Genomic DNA, 20,449 nt, shown 5'->3' with positions numbered 1-20,449 from the left:
TTCTCAAATTTCCTGCATTTGTTTTGCTTAAATGTATAAGCAACTTGTGGTGTTCCCTTCTTCAGGCCTCAACTCTTGTGAAGGGTCTCATTCGCATGAAAATATGCTACAACCTCTGAGCTTGTCTCTGCCGACACTCACAAAAGTAAAAGATGTCACACAGAACACCCAAGTCCATCATCTTCCATCTCAGGGACCAACGGTAATGGCTTCAGCGGCATCACCGTGCCCATTGAAAGGTCAGTTTATTTCAATATTTGAGTCATTGTCAAGGACTCAGCAGAGACCCACTGCACTAAGCCCACCCCTACTCCAACCACCAATGAGTCCATCCTCACTCCACCCACCACAGTGAGCCCACCCCTACTCCACCCACCACAGTGAGCTCACCCCTACTGCACCCACCACAGTGAGCTCACCCCTACTCCACCCACCACAGTGTGCCCACCCCTACTCCACCCACCACAGTGAGCTCACCCCTACTTTACCCACCACAGTGAGCTCACCCCTACTTTACCCACCACAGTGAGCCCACCCCTACTCCACCCACCACAGTGAGCTCACCCCTACTTTACCCACCACAGTGAGCTCACCCCTACTTTACCCACCACAGTGAGCCCACCCCTACTCCACCCACCACAGTGAGCTCACCCCTACTCCACCCACCACAGTGAGCTCACCCCTACTTTACCCACCACAGTGAGCTCACCCCTACTTTACCCACCACAGTGAGCTCACCCCTACTTTACCCACCACAGTGAGCTCACCCCTACTTTACCCACCACAGTGAGCCCACCCCTACTCCACCCACCACAGTGAGCTCACCCCTACTCCACCCACCACAGTGAGCTCACCCCTACTTTACCCACCACAGTGAGCCCACCCCTACTCCACCCACCACAGTGAGCTCACCCCTACTCCACCCACCACAGTGAGCTCACCCCTACTTTACCCACCACAGTGAGCTCACCCCTACTCCACCCACCACAGTGAGCCCACCCCTACTCCACCCACCACAGTGAGCTCACCCCTACTCCACCCACCACAGTGAGCTCACCCCTACTCCACCCACCACAGTGAGCCCACCCCTACTCCACCCACCACAGTGAGCTCACCCCTACTTTACCCACCACAGTGAGCTCACCCCTACTTTACCCACCACAGTGAGCTCACCCCTACTTTACCCACCACAGTGAGCTCACCCCTACTCCACCCACCACAGTGAGCTCACCCCTACTCCACCCACCACAGTGAGCTCACCCCTACTCCACCCACCACAGTGAGCCCACCCCTACTCCACCCACCACAGTGAGCTCACCCCTACTCCACCCACCACAGTGAGCTCACCCCTACTTTACCCACCACAGTGAGCTCACCCCTACTTTACCCACCACAGTGAGCTCACCCCTACTTTACCCACCACAGTGAGCCCACCCCTACTCCACCCACCACAGTGAGCTCACCCCTACTCCACCCACCACAGTGAGCTCACCCCTACTTTACCCACCACAGTGAGCTCACCCCTACTCCACCCACCACAGTGAGCTCACCCCTACTCCACCCACCACAGTGAGCCCACCCCTACTCCACCCACCACAGTGAGCTCACCCCTACTCCACCCACCACAGTGAGCTCACCCCTACTTTACCCACCACAGTGAGCTCACCCCTACTTTACCCACCACAGTGAGCCCACCCCTACTCCACCCACCACAGTGAGCTCACCCCTACTCCACCCACCACAGTGAGCTCACCCCTACTTTACCCACCACAGTGAGTCCACCCCTACTCCACCCACCACAGTGAGTCCACCCCTACTCCACCCACCACAGTGAGCTCACCCCTACTCCACCCACCACAGTGAGCCCACCCCTACTCCACCCACCACAGTGAGCTCACCCCTACTTTACCCACCACAGTGAGCTCACCCCTACTTTACCCACCACAGTGAGCTCACCCCTACTTTACCCACCACAGTGAGTCCACCCCTACTCCACCCACCACAGTGAGCTCACCCCTACTCCACCCACCACAGTGAGCTCACCCCTACTCCACCCACCACAGTGAGCTCACCCCTACTTTACCCACCACAGTGAGCCCACCCCTACTCCACCCACCACAGTGAGCTCACCCCTACTCCACCCACCACAGTGAGCTCACCCCTACTCCACCCACAATGACCCCATCCCCACTCCACCCACCAAATAAACCCACATCCACTACAATGAGAACCCCCACTAGGAGGAAGCCTACACCTGAACCTTCCATGACCGAGGGCTGAGATCTGCTTTAAACTTTCAAGGTTAAAGGCTACATGATAGTCCCTGCAGCTCTCTCTCTCCATCTCTCCTGTTCTTCCTCCTGATTATCTTGCCCAGTTCTCTCCAGACAGACACCATCCTTCAGGCTAGTTCCTCTATAAGTCCGTGGCTCCATGCCCACCCCACAGGCTTTCTACAGGCAGTGGATGATAGGAGTTACTTCTCCAACCTGAACAGGCTCCAGCCTCCTGGCCCAACCATCTGTCCCTTCTGTCAAGGTGGTGGAAGTCGCTGGGACGTCTTGGCTTGCCAGACCCCCTTTGAGATGCATATGCTTTGCTTATACTAACATAATATATAATGTGTGATCATCAAGCTGGGAATTTAGAAATGATTTTAAGGAAAGGAGACTCATTTTGGTTTCAGAGTTTGTCATCAGAACCATCTTAAAAGCAGTAGAAAAAGAAATGACTGCTCTTCTTTCAGGATGGAAATGACAACCGAGAGCCGCAATGTGGCCAGGCTGCAGGGGCCAGACCGAGGTTGCATGGGCAGGGTTTCTGTTGCTGGGATGAAGCGCCATGACCAAAAATAAACCAACTCAGGGAGGAAATTGGTTATTTGGCTTACACTTCAAAGTCACTGTTGACCATCAAAGGAGTCAGGATGGGAACATAAACAAGGTAGGAACCTGGAGGCAGGGGATGGTGCAGAGATCATGGAGGGTGCTGCTTACTGGCTTGCACCCCATGGTTTGCTCATCTTGCTTTCTTCCAAGATCACCAGCTCAGGGATGACATCACCCACAATAGACTTGGCTCTCTCCCATCAATCACTAATTAAGAAAATGCCTTACAGGCCTGCCTACAACCCTATCTACTGGAGACTTTCTCTCAATTGAGGCTCCCTCCTCTCAGATTATTTTAACTTGTGTCAAGTTGAAGAAGACTATCCAGCACATAGGAGAAGAGTGCTGTGGACCAGCACGGTCTCTGGTCCGCAGTGAAGGCAGCACAGAATAGCCTGCCTCTGGCCCAGCAAGGCTCACACTGCTCTTCGACACATGGTTCTCTGACCTCTGTGTCCCTACTCCGGTGGGTGCAGGGTTAAAGCCTGAGGCCTTTGTTGCCATCTGGTGTCATCTCTATTGTGTTTTAAGAGTTCCTACCATAACCATAGTGTTAATAGACATTTCTCCCTTTGCTCAATTTGAAAGCACGTTGAATGGAGAGGAAACACCATGCTCTGTTTCAAGGAGCATTATTTGTTTGGAAGGGATACTTACAGATATGACAAAGAACAAACAGAGAGCTTTGCTCATCCGAGGAAAACTGGAGAAATGAGTTTAATACATATCTATTTCCATCCCAAACTCCATTGTGAATTTTATCTAAACTGGGGTTGGCAAGCATTTTATGTAAAGGATGAGACAGTAGGCATTTTAGGACTTTTGGACCATCCACTTGCTATAACAATAACTCAACTCTTTTCTGCAGCAGGAAGGGAGCCAGAGATGGCCCACTAAACAAAGATTTAGCATCCAGAGCAGGGGGACCAAGATACACTCATGCGGGGCTGAACTAGAGCCAAAGCCAGATAGCTTAATAGAGAATAAGAGTTCCCACCAGAGAGTAAGTAGGGAACACTCAAGGAACATCTGCTCTTCTTAGCTGAATACTTTAATTAATTTACTCTCACATGATAAGAAAGAATTTGTCCTTGATAGTCTGTGTGAGAAATACAGCTTGTACATACTGCCTATGTTTAATAGAGAGGATGAAACTTCAAACATATTAAGAACCAGAGGCATTCCCAAGAACTTGTGATGTGAATAGCATCAGGGGATAGTGAATACATCTATGACTTTACCTGGTGAGACAAAAGATGGAGTCCTCTCACCCCAAACAGAGCACTAACACCATACCAAAAAATAATCCCACCATGGTAAACTTAGTGAAACAATGGGTTTATGGATTTACTTACAGAGCAAGGGTGACAGATGACTTACGGAAGCATGGATGGCCACATCACACAAAAGACTATCCCCCAGAGTGAGAGACCACTCACTCAGACATATCTGGGCCTCCCTGCTGAAAATAGCTGCTTCAGAGTCTCTTCTCCAGGAATTCTTAGTACCTGTATAATCTTGGGGAGGAGTATTTAATTTTGTAATTTTCAGGAGCTTCCTGAGCCTTTAAAGTTATGTTGACTTCTTGGGTCTTAAGAGACACCCTCCAGGAGAAAGTTGTTTAATTTGGAGGAAATGTCTGCACAATTTTGGATCTGAATATCTACAGAGTTGATGTTCTCCTTTGTAACTTTTCCTCAGACAACACAGAAAGTAATTATTTAAAACCTTCCATGTGTTACCCAAGCAATAAAACATAAAGTACAATAGTGGAAGAGAGTCAGAACAATGCAGCTGTCTATGCGGTGGCAACTGAACAAAAAAGTTTGAAATAAGTTTTATGTGTGACTCAAAATAGCTAAATGATGTGTTACTTTAATGCAGTTCTTAGAGACAGTCAAAAGTGTGGAGTGTAGAAATGATGGAAGGGGTCCAAACCACATCAAAGAATTCACCTTCACCCAGCTCCTAGTTTTGAGCAACACAAACAATATCCAGTGATACTAATTAAATATCAACATTATAAATGCTCTGCTAAGACGCAATCACACTTTATATATATTAGAAACAGAGATATGTGATGATGACCAGATGGATATAACAGAAAGTGTTGCCACGTGTTTTGCTGAAGAAAAAAATCTTTATTCAAATGATGAAGCAATGTCTCTGCTCCCACCTGAAGCTCCGGCATAAATATACAGAGCCCACTGGGAGACACCATAAGGGGACCCAGGGACTACACCTCAGCTCTTACATGCCTTGGCTTGACACTCACTGCACATGCCTTAACTTGACACTCCCATGGTTCCTCCATCAGCACACTGCTCACAGCATCTGGATACATGCACCCATGGACAGCTGTGAGCAAATATTCCACATGTCATACTGTGGGTACCAGTTTGAGATGAGAAGCAGTCAAGGCTGTAGCAACTGAATATGTGTCTAGACATGGAGAGGTCAAAGAGAGATCAGCTAAAGCGGGGGAGAAGGGGATGAGGGATGGCCTCACTGAAGTCCCCAAGCCCAGCTATCTACTGGAAGACACTCGGGAAACAAGACAGGCAAATATAAGGCACCATAAGTAAACCACACATTAGGTTTTAAAAGGAGAAATCTGCTCTCAGCAAAAGTAGGCAGAAGCTCATTGGCTTCTCAGCCACCCAAGTTATGGTTGGGACATTGTTTTCAAACTGAACAATGACAGAAAAATAAGCTGGTGAATATATACATACACACACACACACACACACACACACACACACACACACACACACACACGGTGTAGTGCTTCAAAGAGACTATAAAACTACTATTCTTTCCCACAAAATACCTGACTTGCCATGGGTAAATGATACCTGGTACTAAGGACTGGGGGTTATACTTCTGGTCACCACTGAGGGATGTGGGTCATTGAGGGAAGGGGGGTCACTGAGGGATGGGGACCACTGATACACAGGAGCACCCAGATCTTCAGCACCTGTGGTGTAAAGACTCTAATGGGTGAGCTATTTCAGCTTGACAAAGAGACATGTATCATAGACACAGTAATGACACTTTAATTGCCTGCTTAATCTTGGGTTAGTGAACTGAGACAGCAGAACCCAGTTGTCGTGAGAGGACATGTAGTGTTAGCCTGGTCTTGCAAACCCAGTGCCCCAAAGAACTCTCACCAGCCTCCATATTTTCAGAAGACCGAGTTGCTACACTTACCATCAATATTCAATATTTTTCCTCATATAATTTTAGTATAAGAAAAATTAAATTGGAACAAGTAATAAAATTTTGCATTATTTTACTATGGAAAAACAATAAAGTTCTTAAACGTACTGAAACTATAGCCTCCACTGAAAGACCACTTTTGTCGCTATTAATGGGAATATTCAGTAACCAAATATTGATTGCCTGCATGTTTTAGTCAGGGTTTCTATTGCTGTGGACAGACACCATGACCAAGGCAAAATTCTTATAAGTGACAACATTTGATTGAGAATAACTTATAGTTTCAGAGATTCAGTCCACTGTCATCATGGCGGGAAGCATGTCAGTGTCCAGACAGGCATGGTGCTAGAGAAGGAGCTGAGAGGTCTACGTCTTCATCTGAAGGCTACTAGGAGAAGACTGGCATGGCAGCTAAGAGGAGTATCCAAGCCCACCCCCGCAGTGACACACTTCCTCCAACAAGGCCACAACTACTCCACCAAGGCCACAACTAATAGTGCCACACCCTGGACCAAGCATATCTGAACCACCACAGCTTATGACTGCAACTTCAGTCCTTGTCCTTTTCTGGCCAATCTTGCACCAAGCAAGATGGAGGCTAAAACTACAAATCCTGCAATTTCATAATTAGAAGTTGATTTATAACACCTGGGTTCTGGCCAATGAGCTATAACAAAAATTTAAGATTCATTTCTAGAAAATAATTTCCCTCTGTATTCAAAGATCTAGAGGAAGAGAGACCTCACCCTATTTTAGATTTTGAATAGTCATATTTACTCATTTTACCCTAGCTGTGAAAACAGTGTGATTAAATTCATCTAGAGTGGTTATAGCAAACTATCTGAAGCTCTATTTACAAAATGTCGAAGAAGTCCACTTAGCTCATGGTCCTAGAAGTTGCAGGTCCACAGCCTGGACCCCAGCATCTTCCTGCATCACGGCAGAGGGTATCACAGAGTGAGAGCAGAACAAAGGCACTAGCTTTCAACTCTCTTCCTCTTCATAGACAGCACTGGTCCTATCATGAGTCCCTACTCTTATGACCTCATCTCTTCCCCATTATCTCTCAAAGACACCCCTCTAAAAATCCATCAACCTGTGGGTGCAGATAAAGATTCCTGTGCACCTCAGAGAGAAAACTCAAACCTTGGCGTGGGGTGTGGGTCAGACACTGATTTCCCATTAAATAATGGTTGATGGTGAAGCATGTGTCTAACCACTGTTCCCATTGCCCTGGGGCTTACGAAAGAGGCAACATAGTAATAACCAATGAGAGATTTTCCTACACAGGGACCTGACACTCCCTAGGCAAGAGTCAAAATAATAAATGATTTTACACTATTTCTAAATGGGGGTAAGGCCTCTATCCATCTAAAAGTGTCTTTCCTCACTCCTGAAATTTTATACACACACACACACACACACATATATGTATATATATATATATATATATATATATATATATATATCCACACCATGTAGCTACATGAAAGTGGGAATGGATGGGGGAGGGGATTCCTCACTCTATTTCCCATTGTAATACAGAGTCATGTGACACATACTGCTGCCATACATACATTGTGTGTCCATACATAACAATGACATATAAGACAGTGGTCCCATAAAGTTATATCATCCAATAACATCATTTCTGTAGGTATGTTTAATGATGCTTACATGACAAATGGCCCAATGACAGGCTTCACAGAACATTCCTGTTGCTAAGCAACATATATCTACCTAAGCTGGCTTTCCCAGGCATCCTACATCCCAGGAGCTGAACCAGGGATCCCATTCTGCTGTAATTGTTCTGCCCTTTGGAAGAGATGAGAGAAATTCATTTCCTCTTGAACTGTATAGACTGGAAGCTATGGTGTGGGATTCATGAAGGATCTTAGGAGCAGGCTTTCTGAAATACCACTGAGAATTCCCAGGGAGTCATGTTGTCCACATCTACCTTCTGATAATAAGACACAGTCATTTTAGGACGTGGTGTTTGTGATGGAGCAATTATATGGCCCCCATAGGGAGAAAGGCTCCTATAACCCCAAGGGTGACAGGGGAAAAAGACATGAAACACAAGTTCCCTGGGCACCGCTGAACCACTGAACTGCCTTTTTCAAACACTATTGAGACAGTAAATGCCCTGACTTATTGAAATCACACTAGGCTAGATGCATGCCAGCCTCAGAGAAAGGTTTCCTGGTTCCTATAAATTCACACAAGAAGATCTTTCATATTCCTTCCTCCCTTTCTTTCTTCCATTCTGCTCCCTTCACATTTTCCTTTCTTTTCTTTTCTCTTGTTCATGAAGCATCTGTTTTCCATAAGACACATCACTAAAAGTAGGTTTCCCAGAATTAGAGTGACTTTATTTTAAAGAAAACCCCAAGTCTTGGCATCTAAAGATCAGAAGTAAAGGAGTCAAGAATTGGATATTTGTTAGATTCATATCCCTTTTATATCACAGAACAAGTGAAAGGAGACAAAAAGCCCCCTGTGGTCAGGAACAAATTTGAAATCAGCTCTCAGATCCCAACAGACCATTTTACCCTTCTGACGTCCCCTGTATCCACCCTCACACCCCCTCTGTCTATCCTCACACTACCTCTCTCCACCCTCATACTACCTCTGTCCACTCCCACGACTCCTGTGTCCACTCTCACACCCCCTCTGGCCACCCTCATACCACCTCTGTCCACCCCCACATCCCCTCTGTCCACCCCCACATCCCCTCTGGCCACCCTCACATCCCCTCTGGCCACCCTCACACCACCTCTGGCCACCCCCACATCCCCTCTGGCCACCCCCACATCCTCTCTGGCCACCCTCACACCACCTCTGGCCACCCCCACATCCCCTCTGGCCACCCCCACATCCCCTCTGGCCACCCCCACATCCCCTCTGGCCACCCCCACATCCCCTCTGGCCACCCCCACATCCCCTCTGGCCACCCCCACATCCCCTCTGGCCACCCCCACACCACCTCTGGCCACCCCCACATCCCCTCTGTCCACCCCCACACCCCCTCTGGCCACCCCCACACCACCTCTGTCCACCCTCACACTACCTCTGTCCACCCCCACATCCCCTCTGGCCACCCTCACACTACCTCTGTCCACCCCCACATCCCCTCTGGCCACCCTCACACCACCTCTGTCCACCCCCACATCCCCTCTGTCCACCCCATCCCCTCTGGCCACCCCCACATCCCCTCTGGCCACCCTCACACCACCTCTGTCCACCCCCACATCCCCTCTGTCCACCCCCACATCCCCTCTGGCCACCCCCACATCCCCTCTGGCCACCCCCACATCCCCTCTGGCCACCCTCACACCACCTCTGTCCACCCCCACATCCCCTCTGTCCACCCCCACATCCCCTCTGTCCGCCCCCACATCCCCTCTGGCCACCCCCACATCCCCTCTGGCCACCCCCACATCCCCTCTGGCCACCCCCACATCCCCTCTGGCCACCCTCATGTCGCTGTCCATGGTACCAGGTTTCACAATGGGAGTAAACAGGCTGCTCAAGGGTAGTGTGGGCATGAGGGCAGGACACGAAGATGAATGTAGCATTCATCTCTTTCGATTTCTGAAAAGATAATCCCACCTGTAGTGGGGCATCCAAGAAAGAGAAACGAGCTGCTTAGCATTGATGATACTTCCTACAAGTTTGTTCAAAGTCATTGCCCGACCTTCCCATCAGAAGCTAATGCTGAGGACTTGCAGCAGCTTAATTCACCAGAGAAACAGCCAAGGCAGCTGTCAATTAAGCAGAGCTAAACTCTATTATCAAATACAGGAAGAGGGGCACACCTGGTTGGGGTGTACTGTCCAGGTTTGTGGTCTTGGACACTTGGGTAGGTCTGACCAGGAAGTTGCTAAGGGATCCTTGCATCATGTGTCTAAGTATTTCTTGCTCTCTGTCTACAGAATACCATGGACTGGGGATATTGATCAATAGACATTTATCCTCTCACAATTCTGCAGTCTGAGAGATCCAGGAGCAAAGTAACTCTTTAATTGATCTCACTTAACTTTCCTTTGTAAAGACTTCTAGGCTTGGGTCTGTTGGTGATTCTTGTTACTATAATTAAATACCACAGTCCAGATACTTTATAGATTAGAAACTTGTTTAATTCGCAGTTATCAAGGCTGACAACTCCAAGATCACAAAAATAGCTTCCGTGAGGCCCTGAGTTACGTTGTAGGATGGAGGAGGGCCCGTATAGTGTGATGGCCACTGTTGACTTTCAGCTTCACAGAACGTGGGATCACCTGAGAGTCGAGCCGCCGGGTATGCTTATGGGGAATAATCACAGTTACGTCAAATGATGGAATGCCCATCTTAATGGTAGGAAGATGCCATTCTCTGGGAAGAATGTTCTGTATTGCATGAGTGGAAAGGGGAGCTGAGATTCACCTACTCACCAGTTGTTCTCGGCCTCTTTGCTGCAGATGAGATGTGACCAGCTCCCTCAAGCTCCTGCCACTACAGTTCCCTTGCCCTGATGGGTGGTAACTTTGAACTGTGAGCTAAAAATCAGACTTTTCTGCCTCGAGTTGCATGTTCAGAACATTTTATCACAGCATCAGGAAAAGAAAGCAAGACAAAATTTGGTACTGAGAGCTAGGGCCATTGTAGTGATAAAGCTGACCATGTGGTTGACAGGTCTTTGAACTGTTTTGTGGCTGGAATATGAGAGTTTCCAAGTTATTGTCTCTTTATGACAAGTTCCTAGGCAAGAAAAAAGTTGGGATTGGATGCATTTTACCTAATAGCATGGTCATAAGCCAATGGGGACAAGGGGCAGATGATTATGGATTAAAAGTGGTGTATTTGGTTGTCGAGTTGACAAGGAGTGGAGGCATAATTGTTGTTCTTAATTACCAGCCTGACAGGATCTAGACTGGCATGGGAGATGAGCCTCAGAGTTTGTCTGTGGGGGCTACCTTGATGTTCTTTTACTTGAGAACACCCATGTTAGTGGTTGGTGTGGTCCGTTCCTCACGCAGTGGATCATGCACTGTACCCATGAAGAAAAGGAGCTGGCGTGCTTGCACAGATGGATCTTTGTTTCTCTCTGCCTCTTTTCTGTGTCTAGAGTGTGACCAGCTGTCTCAAGCTCCTGGGTTGTGAGCTCCCCCACAGCAACGGTTATAACCTTGGACTGTGAACCAAAATCAGTTTTTCCCTTTGGGTTGCTTTTGTCAGAGGGTTCTGTCTCAGCAACAGCAAAACAAGTTAAGAGACACCATTGAGGCAGAGAAAGAAAGGTAGTTCAAGTCTCTCTTCCTTTTCTTATAAAGCCACTAATACCAGCATGTGAGCGCCTCCCCCATTCTTTCAGCTGACACTCATGATAGTTTAGTCATAGTTCCCCAAGGTCCCACCTCCAAATACCATCAACACATGAATCTGGGGATTAAATGCATAAAACAAACTCTTGAAGGGCACATTAAATGATATCATCCCATTTCCAAATGCAGCAACCCTCAGGGGTAAGGATTCACTAGATTTTAGAGGAGAGAACATATCCTGTCTCACTAAAAAGCATGCCTTCCTCACTGTTGAGTTTCTGGCCATTTCCCACAGCACTTTTTTTTTCAGAGCTGGGGACTGAACCCAGGGCCTTGTGCTCGCTAGGCAAGCGCTCTACCACTGAGCTAAATCCCCAACCCCTCCCACAGCACTTTTAATTCTCTGTGTAACTATGTGTAAGTCCTAGGGCATGTAGAGGCTCTTTCTGCATCTGACTCTTCTGTACATCCCTTGCAAGAGTCTCTCCATCATGACAGAATGAAGCCTTTCCTTGCTTCCTCTGGAGCATTTCCCTATCTCAGAAATGTCTGAAGGAAAAGGCAAACTCTATGCTTCCTCTGTCTCCTTGGGTCTTTGAGGAACTCAGGAAAAGTGGCTCCCTCTCTGCTCATCTCTGCTCTGGGGAATGGCCATACACTACCAATGGTCCACTCCCCAGGGACCCAACTTAAGCCATAAAAACAATTGTACCACCATCTTTTCTGCTGTCCCCAGGACTTCTTCCACCTTCTGGGTTTATCTCGATTCCACTGGCTCTGAGTGAGATGTGAATATGCGCTGATTTACTTCTATATCTGTTAAAACCTCCAGAACTTCTGAATTCGAGCTTGTCTTGATAGTCTTTAGAGGCAACTGTGGTAAAGAAGGTGGGAAGGGTGGGTCCTCATCCACTCTAATTTATATCCTTGTAGGAGGAGAGCACGAAAGGACACAGAAATAAGACAACCATCTCCACAGTAGAGAAGGTCTTGGGAAGTCAAGTCTAATGGCATCCAGTCTCAGACTTTAAGCTCCCAGAGCCTCAAGAAGGTTCATTTTGGTTTTAAAAGCTACCAAGTCTGTGAAATCTTATTTTAGAAGCTTAAGGGAGCCAATATGGATGTCAATGGGCTTCCCAAAGGATGCTTAGAACATGGATGTCAAGGGCTTCCCAAAGGATGCTTAGAATAATAGTAAAACGAGTTTTGGATAGCATAAGTTTAGGCACATTCATGACCTTATTAAACATGTTTACTGCCTAATTATTTCCCTAGAAATTATCTTTGAACAATGAAAGAACACACATGTATATTGTATGTATAATTCTGAGTTAGTGAAGACTCTCTAAGTCATGTTTTCACATTAGGATTAGTGATGGGAAACTGGCAAGGATGTTGCTGTTGGAAACCAGAGACCAATGGTCAAAGGAAGGGCTTACTGTCTGCCCAGGCAGAAAGAGTCTAACGCAAGGAAGCATTCTGTATGACTTCTTCCGGAATCCATGTTCCTGCCTTAGGCAGCCTGGAAGGCAGCCTGGAGCAAGTGACTCACCCTATAAACAAGCACAAGGCTAGAGACCGCCCAGGTTCTTGCCTCAGGGGCTTTGCCAGGAGGCAGAGAAGATATTTCCTCTAAACAAAGTGCTCATTACAGGGAGGGATGAGCCATCTACACACACAAACTGGAGGGCCATGACGTAGAAATATTACCCAGCAAACATCCTGCTACGGGGCAGGAAGTCATAAACTAAGCAAATTTTGTTTATATTTTATAGTGTGTCTTACACCTGGGAATGGATCTTTAGAGGATGTTCTGATACAGAGAATTTGCAAGTTGTAAGGCTGAAATAGATCTAGCAGCCTCTGTGTGATTTAAAAAAAAAAAGAGTTTAATTGATAACATCTAAGTTACAGAACTAATCTGATGCCCACTGACTGAGGAACAAGGAAAACATTGTGTCTATTCATTATGGAATTTTATCCAGTTGTAAAGAAGAACAAAACTATTATCTACAGGAAAGTGCATGAAACTGGAGATTATCATTTCAGACTAATTAAGCCTGTCTCAGAAAGACAGATATTGTGTGTGTTCCTCTTATTTTGAGTTCCTGAATTTTATATAGCTATGGAAAATCATTTATCAGATCATATATACAAATATACACAGAGAGAGTGAAAGTAGAAACAAGGGGAACGTAGGTTGGGGCATATGCTCAAAATACATTATCAACTTGTGCCAAATAGCCTCCTGAAACCCAGTTCCATGTGCACTGAACACACATCAAGTCTTCAAGAAGAGTTTCTCATTATGAAGAGAAAATGTTCATGACATCTGCGGACCCAGGGAAGTGGTCAGATACTCCAAGTGCCTCCCTCGCAGGCAAAGTGGTGACAATGTGGACAGCTTCAGCAAATCTGAGATAGCATCTTTCAGAAAACAATCGACTGCAGGCATAAGGCAATGGCCAGACTCATTTTTAAGTAATGCTCCTCTTTCAGTACACTTCAACACTCTGAACACTGTTATAGTCCTGATCCTTATGGTTTTGGAGGCAACCTTGAGAAGAAAAACTAAAGATTAATTTCTTCAAGTGTTTGTGTGCGTGTGTGTGTGTGTGTGTGTGTGTGTGTGTGTGTGTGTGTGTGCTCCATGTATGTGTACCACCAGAGACTGAAAGAGCATGATGGATTCCATGGTCCTCATGGGATAGGGAATCATCAAATGCCATGTGAAACGATGGAAACAGAACCCAGATTTTCTGTAAGAGCAGTGAGTGCTCTAGCCACTGAGTTTTTCAGCAACCTCCATAAACCATTATTTTAATTCAGATCTGTTAGCTGTCTACTAGTGCCTAGCAAGTTGCCACCAATTTTATGGCTCCAGTAGCATGCATAATTAGTTTTCAGTTTCTGTGGGTTGTGCTTTTCCATGAGATCCATCTATGTTCTCTTCTCAAGGTATCCCTGGTAACATCGAGATGGTGGTTGGGCTATGTTCTTATCTGGAGGCTTGGTAGGGATTTATTTCCACATTCATACAATCTTAGAAGGTAAAGTTGAACACAAAAACATATTGTCAGTTAACTGGGTCTATATGCTGGTATACCAACATTGACTATAAATGCCACTTTTATTTCCTCAGCTGAAGTGATTAGATGAGAGTTGTACTCAAGCTGTGCAAATACATGGCTTGGGTATTTCCTTCTCTATTCTAACTATCCCTAGACCTATGCCTAGAAGCTTCCAGCCTCTGTACAAAGTAATCTTCCAAGCTGACTGATTCAAACTGGCTCCTCTTGGCTTCTGACTGAATTGTTCTGCCTGGCCTCATCCTAACTTTGACAATTTGTTCTAATTTTCTGGATCCTTCTTGTTCCCTGGCTCATTCTGTCTTCACCTGTATCTAGCGTGTTTTCTCTGTAACCTATCTCTGCAGAACTGTCTCTGCGAAACTGCCATACCCTCACACCACACCACACACACACACACACACACACACACACACACACACACACACACCACCACCACCACCACCACCACCACCACCACACACTTTTTTCTCACTCTCCCTGCTTTATATGTAGCCTCTCTCCCTCTGCTGTTCTCATGTGAGTTGAGCATATCCTATCTCTGACTCATTCTGTCAAATCTTTCTCTGATTTGCCACTTTGTCTGACCCTCAATTAGACACCACTTTCAAACATGGCTTCTTCCTTCTACAAACTAACTTTACCTTCATTGTTAGGAATTAAAGACGTGTACTAAAGGTGTGTCTATATTCCAGCCAGATTATACTGTAATCCAGGGTGTGTCTGCTTTCTTGCAGGATCATATCTTTGGATGGGATCCCTTGCCAGAGCAGCTATGTTGCTGGATTAAAAATCTTCTACAATTGACCTGGTATACCAAGCCAATGCCATTTTCTGTCTCACATGATCTATTTTGGCCTCAGAAATGTCATTGTCTTGCCCATTTGAAGGCTAGGTCATCTCTGAGGACAAGACTTTCCAGAGTTCTGGTTGTCCCCAAAGTCACCTGTGTCCTCTTCCAAAGCCAAGAGCTCTACCACTTGCCTCAGTGTCTGTGGTCAAGTCTAACAGGCAGAGATGTGACAGGTACCTACCTTCTATATTGCAAGGCATGGGCTATAGCACATCAGTCAACAGGAGCTTACAACGGGCAGGGTAAAACATCATGAATGCAATCAGCTTTATGACTCCCTAGAAGGAGAAGTGAATTCATTTGTGAAATTTAAGTTTGAGTCAGTTAATATCCATGGGAACTCTTCCAACTTCTACTTACATAGGTCATTCTATGTGGTCTTTATTAATTCAGTTGTTTTCATGTAAAATTTGAGTAACTGTCTCTCCAGGCAGCTTCCTTTAAGAGGATATTTTTCCTGAATATAAGGCAATTTGTTACATAAAAGACAGTAACATGCTTATAATAGTTATAACTATTATTTTTAAAAAACTATGTCTTCTTACAGTATTTCTTTTCCTTAAAGTTATTTTTTTAACTTACGTGTACATGTGTGCACCTGTATGTGTGTTCATGTGTGTGTTCATGTGTGTGGGCACATGGGTGGAGTGAGTGAGCTTAGCCCAGAAGACACTGTGAGACCTCCAGGAGCTGGAATTACCAGCAGTTGTGAGCCTCCCCATGTGGGTACTGGATGTGAGCTCCAGCCTTCTACAAGACAGCAAATGCTCTTAACAACTGAGCCTTCTCTCCAGACCTGTTATTATATTCCATGTGTGGTTTGTTATGCCACCTTCACAGTTTACAGAGGTAAATATTACTTACTTTTATGTGTGTAGAAAAAAATAGAGGCTTAGAAATTTCAGAATTGGCCATGGTACACAGACAGAAGGCATGGAAATGAAATCTGGGCATGTCACCCAAAAATGGCTTTCATCCTGTCCAATGCAGTTAAAAGAAAAAGGGAAATGGGCCTGAGGTTCCCTTTGGTGCCCCCGAGACGTGTGCAGCTGTGGCTGAGGCGGCCTCATTAATCTCCACATTTATTATTGACAGAGGAGAAAGAGTGAGCGAGCACGCTGACTGCATCACAGCTCGCTCGTTTCCGCCTCTCAGCAGTCAACCTCAAACATTTTTTCCAGATCAATATGTATAGATCATTTTTTTTCTTTTCTGTTCCATTCCTTGCACTTCAGGGTTGGGACCTTCTCTTCTGAATCATGTTACATGTGGCATGAGACCTGGGGACAAGCATCATCTACCCCCAGCTCTTGACTCGACTGTCCACTCTGTCACTGAGTCCTTCTTTTCCACGGAAGCACTCTTCTTTGAATCTCATCCCGTTAGGCTCTGGCACTAGCCCTGTACTACAGTCTTAGAGCCTCTCTAAGGTCTACTTTAAAAAGCTTGGTCCCCAGCTTTATGTGCTGTGCCACAACACAGAGCACAAAGCAGTAAAACCCAGAGGCCGAAAACAAAGCCAGTGAAGCCCCAAGCACAGACGATCTGTGCTCATTATAAGCAGTCACAAATGTCTGGCTCATTAGATATGCCTTGCTCACAGGTACCTCCCAGCTGGTCACTATTACTGACGAAGCGGCCCTTCACCCTTTGGGGGAATACTTAATTCACAACTTCCTCACCTCACAGAGGGCAAGGGAGTTTTCCAATCAAAACCTTCACCTATGTCTTAATTTTTGGTTACATGACATGAATCTGCCAAAACCTAGTGGGCTAACTCATAAAAATGGCGTTTGTGCCAGGTGGAATATAGATGTAGCTGGCGTGTATAAAATTCTATACTGAGAGCCTCCTTGTTTATAGCACATTCTCCAATCACAGTGGTTAATAGAAAACTAATAGTGTCACCTTTGTTTGAAGTAGAAGCCGGGTTGCAGAAAGCTGGAAGAATTCGCCCACCTTTGTACAGCTAGTGGGTACCACTTTTATTTGTGTGATGCATTATCTCTTGAGATGCAGGTAGACTGAGCAGAGATGAGAGTGCTCAAAACCCTGCTGTATAAAGTCAAAAGGAGATGGAAGTGTCCATTTTCACTAAACGGGAACATGAAAGTCAATGCCAGCTTGGCAGGCACAGTAGAGAAATACCTGCATGGTGCCTAGTCAAAGGAGGGCCACTGAAGAGGAAGGGATAAGGAGATGAGCATTCTGGAGTGACAAGAGCCTCAAATAGCCAGCCGCAGCCTCAATCTGCCCACAGCCTGTGATCTTGACCAATGCACAGGGGAACACAAGATGGGAAAAGCCCTGAGCTCTAAATCTCACTCTGGAATTGTGAGCTAGTCAGCCGAGCAGGCTACAGGATGAGCATGCAACGTTGGGACCCTGACTTCTTCTCCTCAGTCCCTTCCACAGCCTTCAGTGCTCAGGATACAGCTAGCACGTGGCGCAAGACAAGTGTTCAATGAAAGGATGTTTTCTGCTTTATGTTGAAGAGAAGAAACTCCCAGAAATATATGGTGATACCCACCAGAATGTGCCTCAAGCTCCAGCATAACTGACATACCACACTTTGACCCATCATCTCTGTGTCCCTAAGCTTCTCTCAGCAACAGTCTGTCACTAAGGCAGACACAGGGATTCTTACCAGCCCTGTAGAACATTCTAGATGCTTCAGTGTAGCAGTTAGGCTGGATGGATAGATAGATAGATAGATAGATAGATAGATAGATAGATAGATAGATAGACAGACACATACATACATACATAGATACATAGATGATAGAAAGATAAAGATATAGATGATATAGATAGATATTGATAGATGATTAAATATAAATATAGAAATAGACAGAAATAGTGATAGATAAATAGTTAGATAAATAGGTAGATGATAGGTAGATAGATGATAGAGAGAGATAGATAGATAGATAGATAGATAGATAGATAGATAGATAGATGATACATACATACATACATACATACATACATACATACATACATACATAGACACATACACACACAGAGTCACACAGAAGCCCTGTATTCAAACTCATCTGTGCTGAATCCTAGTTCCAAGACCTAGACCGATGCATATGTTGGTGCTACATGTTGAAAGACCCTCCGTCAGATTTCCCTGTGGTCCCCAAGCTTTCTGATCTGCGCTGCCCGAGTATCCCTATCTCTCTTCTCTAAGCACTGTCACTGTTCACTCTGAGACATGCAAAGACTTTCTCTAGAAGATTGCTTGCATGTTCTGTTACACAAACTTAGAAAAAAAAAAGCCCCAAATGTTTTCCATTACACCACCGTGAATCCTAGCAAACAGCTCAGTAGCGGGACCACCTTTGCCCCAGGAAGATCAACCACTCAAGCAGGGTGTTTCCTACTGGAAGCAAATGCTTACGAGGGGCCCTGCCACCTATAACCACTGGCTCAAAACTGCAGCCATCACCCCTCAGATCCAACGACACCCACAAACACAATACCTTACTCGATGCTCACAGAGACTTTGTGTCTGCAGTCTGAGGGACCCTGTTTGGGGCAAAAGGACCAACAGTCACCCTTAAAAACATCCTCAGGATCACTTCGTGTATTGGAAATTTACAGGGATGGTTTTGGATGTTTGGGTCTGGAATTACCAAGCTCACCCCCAGTGGTAGTGGGCACCATGAAGCATGGTGGTGCCTAACATGGCAATCCAGGATCCCCAACACTGGCAAGCAGATATCCTGGGGAAGAGTGGGCTGCATGAGGGGAGATGGAGCGGGTCTCCGGCTTACGTCAAAGGGTTTGTCCAAAGCTCTGAATCAGGAGCCAAATTAAGATCATTTAAAACTCATTTCCCCTGAGAGGAGCCCCTTCCAGCTGCTAGAGATACTACAAATTAGATCAACCCGGTGAAAACTGGTTTGGAGGGAGTTCCCTAATAAACTCAGAACAGGTCCAGGACATGGCCGATCTATAGCACCCCAGATGCTCACCCAGAGAACTCCAAGCAGCAGATCACAGAGATGCTCACATTGATGGTAACATAACCCTGATCATACTAGCAAAGGAACAGAGCTGATGTGCTATCTAGTAACAGAAGTACAGAGGAATAAAACAATCTGTATAAATATATAGAAAACGGTGTGTATAAATATATAGAAAACAGTCTGTATAAATATATAGAAAATGGTATATATATAAATATATAGAAAATGGTATATATAAATATATAGAAAATGGTATATGTATAGAAAATAGTGTATATAAATATATAGAAAACAGTGTATAAATATACAGAAAATAGTATATATAAATATATAAAAACAGTATATATAACAATATAGAAAGTGGTCTACATAAAATATAGAAAATGGTCTATATAAATGTATAGAAAATGGTCTATATAAATATATAGAAAAAGGTATATATAAACAAATGTATATGACTTTTCATCCATAAAAACAAATGAAACTACTTCGTTTTCAGTACAACGAATGGATACAACTGAGAGGCATCATATGAAGAAAAGCAACTCAAACTCAACAAACATCGCATCCTCTCTGGTCTGTGGATCTTACATTTATACAGAGACATAAGCTCATCATGAGTACCTGACCTGACGTAGACATGAACGTGTCCAGAAAGACAAAGAGGATTAACGGGAGGCAGGAAAGAAGTCAGGGGTAGAGTGGCGTGGTCAAAGTGTAAGATATATTTCTATAAACGCATCCTTATGAAACTCACTGCCATGGACAATGAATGCATGCCAATAAAAACAAAATAACAACAATAAAAATAAAATCGTTTCCCTCCGAGAGCTCTGCCTGTCTGACAGATCCGTCAGTCTCTCTGCCACCGAACACTGAAAAGCAAGGAGCCAGTCACTGGTAGGGCTGGTGGCACGCGTCCAGTGACCTTCATTGGGCGTCCAGAGCAGAATGAAAGATGTCCCCCGCACGCCTGTGGTGACACCTCTGAGTAGAATTATTCACGTCCAAGGCAAGCTGAGGAGTGGGGTCGTTCCCTCCCCAGTCAGGAAGAAAGCCTGGGGCGTTTGTACCAATGGCAGGACACGGTCTCATTAATATTCATTTTCCTGGCTGCCAC

General features: G+C 45.5%; 1 long non-coding RNA gene across 3 annotated transcripts in view; it reads left to right on the top strand.

Annotated features, from left to right (window-relative positions):
- The window catches only part of LOC108352313 (uncharacterized), a 55,273-nt gene extending 35,121 nt beyond the window's left edge, over nucleotides 1–20,152 (top strand). For 2 of the 3 annotated variants that reach the window (XR_005491273.2, XR_001840475.3), the window contains 3 exons: nucleotides 66–239; nucleotides 2,747–2,943; nucleotides 19,829–20,152. This is a non-coding gene — a long non-coding RNA (uncharacterized LOC108352313). The remainder of the gene's footprint in view (nucleotides 1–65; nucleotides 240–2,746; nucleotides 2,944–19,828) is intronic. The other variant, XR_001840476.3, reaches the window with a different exon arrangement.
- Nucleotides 20,153–20,449: the final 297 nt, after the last annotated feature.

Source organism: Rattus norvegicus, chromosome 11 (genome assembly GCF_036323735.1).
Source record: "Rattus norvegicus strain BN/NHsdMcwi chromosome 11, GRCr8, whole genome shotgun sequence".
Classification (NCBI taxonomy): domain Eukaryota; kingdom Metazoa; phylum Chordata; class Mammalia; order Rodentia; family Muridae; genus Rattus; species Rattus norvegicus.
This window is presented reverse-complemented; position numbering and strand designations above follow the sequence as displayed.